The sequence below is a fragment of the Rousettus aegyptiacus genome, unplaced genomic scaffold, assembly GCF_014176215.1.
Source record: "Rousettus aegyptiacus isolate mRouAeg1 unplaced genomic scaffold, mRouAeg1.p scaffold_m13_p_9, whole genome shotgun sequence".
Classification (NCBI taxonomy): domain Eukaryota; kingdom Metazoa; phylum Chordata; class Mammalia; order Chiroptera; family Pteropodidae; genus Rousettus; species Rousettus aegyptiacus.
Genome location: NW_023416312.1, coordinates 13376798 through 13382797, shown reverse-complemented (window position 1 = coordinate 13382797; position 6000 = coordinate 13376798). Strand labels below are relative to the sequence as shown.

The 6000-nt window shown below is 37.3% G+C and overlaps 1 pseudogene; it reads right to left on the bottom strand.

Moving 5' to 3' along the window:
- Window positions 1–3638: 3638 nt before the first annotated feature.
- LOC118608301 lies at window positions 3639–3757 on the bottom strand (annotated as a pseudogene).
- Between the last annotated feature and the right edge of the window lie 2243 nt (window positions 3758–6000).

The window sequence follows — 6000 nt, the reverse complement described above, 5'->3', positions numbered from 1 at the left end:
AAACATTTTCTAGTAAAGTTTGTAGTTTGTTGTTGCTGTCTAGTCTGAAATTTGGATTAAAATTATTTTACCTCGTTAGTCCACCTATATTTCTTGGTGGCCCCTTGTTCTGTTGTCTCTGATTGTACTGAGGGCTAAAGTTTGGACTGTTCGTGAATCTAGGTTTAAATTCTGAATTGGCCAGTCTAAACGGTTTAAATCCAAATCTTGGCCTTGGATTATAATTTCTTGAGTTTTGGTTGTTAAGTCTCTTTCTCTGTACACTGAATGTGAATAATGTATTAGCATTAAATGTTATTTTATTAGTGCCTTGTAATTCTGCATTTAGTCTGATTACCTGTAGCATGTCCTACATTATCTGTGCTGCTGCTAGTGGACTTGAATATGGAAGTTAAAGATGATCAGCGATTAATATCACTCTCTTAAACTCATTAGTAGCTGGCACCTGAAATGAGGTGGTGTATCATCCTTGCTGGTAAGACCAAGGTGAATATAGCTAATTTTCTAATTATTTTTTTGTGTCTGGTCTAAGTTATTACATTTTGAAGAGTCTCCAGATTTTGTGGGATTTATATATGGATGTACTCTTCTCCAGGCTCTTGATATCCAATCCCATAATGTTTCTATTCTCTCCGGAGCTGCCTGTGTCATTAGCATTATGCTTTCATTTAATAATGAGTTTTCAGTTAAACTACTAATTTGATTCATCTCAGCTCCTGTTAATTGCATAATATTTGCTCCTAAATTTCATATTTGTAGGAGCCATTCTATATCTGTCTTTTCTTTCTGACAGAAGTCTGTCCTTATTTTCTGTAATTCTGCCCTAGTATATTCTGTTCTTTCTATTATTTGCCTATGCTGCCCTTGTCCATGGTTATAATCTACTACTGTTTTCTGAGTAAAGATGGTCTAGCATAATAAAGTCACCTCTTCCTAAGGATTATCACTGTCTGCTGGGTTCTCTGGATGGAGGTCTTGAGGCCAGATTTTAGGATCTGTGGGCTCTTTTCCTTTTGGAGAGGCTGGCACTCTTTTTCCTAAATTTTTGCATCTACTTCTATCCTCATCAATCTGACAAATGGTTCTCAGCAGTATTGCTAGTATTTCCTTTTTCTCAGCCTTGGTCAATAAGGGATTAACATTCCTAGGATTTTTTCTATCTATTTTCACATCTTCTATTGTCTTGGTAGGTACCTTCTGCATTACAATCACTTTCACAGGCAAGGATCTTCTACTTGTAAATTTGCCTGCGGCTTCTTTTTTAGCATTTTAAATAAATTGAATGTTGTTTATGCTAGCTTTGCTGCTATTTTATACAACCAATAGACCTTTTGTTTCTTTCCATCCCACTGTAGCCAATTATATGTTGTTAAATTTTATCTCAGTTCAAATTCTATTTTCTCTGCTTATTCAAATATCAGTTTTGCTATTATATAATCTCTGATAAAGCAGTTCATCGTTAATTCTCCCAAAAGGTTTAATGTTAATTTTATTATTTACTGTTTTGACTAAGGAATATTGCAATACTTTAGTTGGTTGAGTACGTGGATTCGATAAATCTGACAATGGTATTGTAAATCTGATTTTTAATTTTTTCATCAGATCCATTGCTTGATTTAGGACATTTCCCAGCCACCGAGATTAAGGGTTGTCAGCCCCTGTAGTCTACTGCATCAGTAATATTGATCCTGTCGGCAGGAGGCCTGAATAGATCTGTAAGTGCCTACTATACCAATTGTCACAAGCAAGGAAAGCAGCTACTGTAGTAAGACCCTTGGACACATTTGAGTCTTTCCACAGTGCCAGGTTTATTGAGTGGAACCTTCTCAGATATACCAATCAGGTACCCACGCAGGTTAACACACAACACACAGACAGTGGAAGTACAGAGTCTCACGCGACAGAGCCATAGGATGAAAGTTCTTAGCACCTCCCAAGCGAGCTCTGTTGACTGGTAGCAAAGAAAGCTGCATGTCAGTCCCAAGCCCGCGGCTACAATGGGCAGAAGGTCAGAGCCTTCAGCTCTCAGCACACCTGTCCGTGATGCTCTCAGGTCAGGCTTAAGCATCGTCTGTCTCAGGTGTTCAGCATCTATGGTCCTTACAAGGTGGGATGCTTACGCTTATTTGCCCCTGCATTTGCGGACTTACACAGGACAGTCCTGACTGACGTTTCTGTGGTTTTGGGTGATCTGGTCACACCCTAAGGGCATCCCCATCATGTAACAGTTGACATTGCTGTCATGGCCCCCCATGGAATTCATTTTGTAAAGCCCAAGGAGTCTTCAGTTCTTTTTGCTCTGTACAAATAGATACTTACCATTTGCTTGAAATACAAAAACTTCAGTTTTTAACTGAGGTTAAAGGCTCCGCCCTCTATGAGCTCTGGGTATAGTACCATTATAACCTAATTCTTCAAAAAAAATTATAATTTTACCTATAAGGAGGCTTGTGTTTATATAGAGATTTATGAATTGTAGTCTTGGCTATTTTCTATTATTAGAATTTGGATCACAATTTGGATTTTATTATTCATTCATTAAATAACTAAAATTATCAAAGTCTTGCTATAAGCTCTGTACTGTGGGGATACAGAGAAGAAAAACATTGCTAGATTTCACAAATGTTTATAAAATACAGAAGCAGTAACAAATAATATATATGCACACCATCCTATGATAAAAATGTGTAACAGTGGGTTAGAAATCCACTGATCTAGCCATCGAATCAAATCGGGAGTTTAAAGAAAGGTGTCAGTAACGGATAAAATTTTGGATAAAATGTGTAGCAATTATCCAGCTGGAAAATACAGTGAGGGATCCTGATTGTTTGTAGAAGCGTGAAAAGCCAGAGAACTTTAATATACAGTTACGCGCTGCTTAACGTGGGGATGGTTCTGAGAAATGTGTAGTTAGGCGATTTCGTTGTGCAAATATTATAGGGCGCCCTTAAATAACTTAGATGATGTAACCTACCACTGTAATTGCATGTGCTATACTTTTATACAACTGGCACACAGTAGGTTTGTTTATACTGGCATCACCACAGACATGGATGGAATTGCAGTGTAAGCCCTGACAGTTGGTTTTTCTTTTTGAATTGCAAGTGCCTGACTTAAGCTTTGATTGCTGAGACAATCATTTCAAAGAAGCATCCACAAAGAGGCCTCTGGAATAAACACATTGCCAGCCTCACAGCTAAATAAAGAACCAGGAAATGTGCTAGTGTGGGCCATCTTGCCCTCTCATCCACCCTTAGGCTCCTTTGTTTTGGAACCCTGGTTGATTTAGATAACTGACCATTCGGGTCACTTGTTTTTCTCTTCCTGAGCTTTGAATTCCTGCTCTTGCATTTTAAATTCGCTAATAAGGAGTCAGCCTTTGAAATCCTAGGCCCCTCCCCTCCAGCCCAATAAAAAATGGGACCCCAGCTCCTTGATAGCTCTCCCTGTTTCTCTCTCTGCTTGCCACCTCACCGTGTGCTCGCCACAAGCCTTGTGAGCTCCAGGGCTTACAAGTAATAAATAAACTTTTTTCTTTCTTTTTTATTCTTTTTCTTCTTTAGGCACGGCAAACCTTGGTTGACCTCACAGATAGCAAGGACCTTGTCAGCTTATAATCCCTTATTTTTTATTTTTTACACCTTCAGCACCTGATCTTCCTAGGTGGTCTCCCATCCAAGTACTAATCAAGCCTGACCCTGCTTAGATTCCGAGATCAGACAGGATCGAGCTTGTTCAGGGTGGCATGGCCATAGACAAACTCTTTTTTCTTTCAAAGTTTCCTAATGGTTACTGATGAAGGGTCCCTTGCAATCTTAACAAAACCCCCAAGGGTCAGTCTAGTCTTAACAATGGTTTAGAAAGGGAGGCTGTCTGTGGGAAGCTCACAGGCCTGGCTGAGTGTCCCCAGGTGTTTCTATCATGACTATGAATAGGCTGAGATGGCACAAAACAGTAATGGTTTGCATTTCCTTATGACTTTACTATGACAGCTACTATGTCACTGAGTGATCAAATTTTTCAGCTCCATTATAATGTTATGGGACCACTGTCTTATATGTGGTCCATGCTTGACCGAACTGTCCTTATGCAGGGTATGACTGCATCATAATACAGTTAAATAGATAGGAGAGTGTGTTGGTCACATGATGGAAGATAAAGATGTAGCTGTAAAGGGCAGATCATGAGAGATTTGTGCTACAGACCAAGTGATTTCTTCTGAAGGATTTCAAGAGATAGGGGCAGATTCCTTTGTTTATGATATGGATGATTGGTAAATGGCAGAACTGGTGACAGGGGACAGTTAGGAAAAGCATTACCGTAACTCAGGGAAGTTATGCGGGCTTAAATAAGCCAATGACAAAGAGGATACCAAGGTATAGATCACTCTGACTGAGTTTTATAAGATTCAAAGCATAGCAACACATATTTGTCTCTTTTTTTCCCACTTTCTTTTGCTTCTGGAGATCCACTCTCAAATAAATTACCTACGACCAAGTCCTTGTCTCAGAATCTGCTTTTAAGGAAACCCATAGGAGGTGTCTTATCATTCTTCATGTCAAACATCCTCTCTGGCCAAGAACCAATGAATATCTTATTTCAGTTGCACAGCAAAAAAGTAAGTTATCAGTGTAATACCACCCAATACTATACACATACACCAACCGATCTACTTTTCAAATCATGTATTCTTTTTTCTATTGCAAGAATGGGGTCTCCCTTCTATCTACTGCCAACTCCTTCATTTAACCACTAGAACTTATTTTCTATTGTCTAGTTAAGGACTTTACTTTTGCAATTATCTCTTACTCTTTATGCACCATTATTTGGAATTCTATCTATTATCATTACTATTAAAACATCTATGATATTTTTTATCTAGTGGGGAAGAGAAAAATCTTTCTTGACTTTGCATCCTTTTCAACTGTGTTCCTTCCTCTCCGTCCCCCTTAACAGAAAAGTTCTCCAGTATGTTATTTGTACTGTTCTCTTCATTTCCTTGCTTCTACTCACTCTAGAACACACTCCTATAAGACTTGGATTCCCAGGTCTTATGCTACTGCAATCATTTTTATTAAAGTTGCCCAATGACGTCTACGTCAAGAAAGTCAAAGGAGAATTTTCAATTCTCATCCCATTCAAACCTACAATAGCATGTGAGGTTTAACCACTGTTTTTCTTCATAGCACTTACTAATATTTGACATTTTATTGGTGTATATTTATTTGGTTTATGTTCTCCCACTAGAAGGTAGGCTACATGGGAGCAAGAACTATGTAATTTTTTAGTTTACTATTTAATCCCTAGTGCTTAGGACAGAACCTAGTACCACTACTAAATAAATCAATAAACAAATGATTGAACCTATACAATGTTAATGGTATAGGAAGCTACAAGAATGTTGACTTTGGTTATTTCATGATGTTAAAGAAAATGCCACCTTGTCATCTTAGGTATCATTAAAATAAATGTAGAAAAATTATCCTTTCTTTATCTTTAAGCAAATCGAATTTCTTGAAACATTTAACAGAACATCAGATGCTTTTCAGAATCGGAAATTCTAAAAGAAAAAAATCCTTTTAGTAGATTTTTAAATTAAGGTTTGGTGGTTTTGTGTATCTTAACAGAAAATTTAAACATGATAAAGGGGAGCATATTTCTTAGGTCATTTTGTCATCATCATTTTAAGGTGATGAGGCTGAAAAGAATAATTTGTATCACAGGACAACATATGTAAAAGCTCAATCACAATAGGCTAATTAATAGCATTTCTACAAAAGAAATAAGGTAAACCATATGTTTATTTAAAAATGTATTTAGATTTACTGTCTGAATCGCTTTAGTGGCTGACTGATTTCTACATGATTTAAGGAATAGCAGTATAGACTCATTTGCTTGTCTTCCAAAATGTCTATTCAACAAGTATGTATTTTTAAAAAGTTAGCAAAGAGTATCAACTGTTAACTTATATAGAATGTTCATAATTTGAAGTCAACAGGC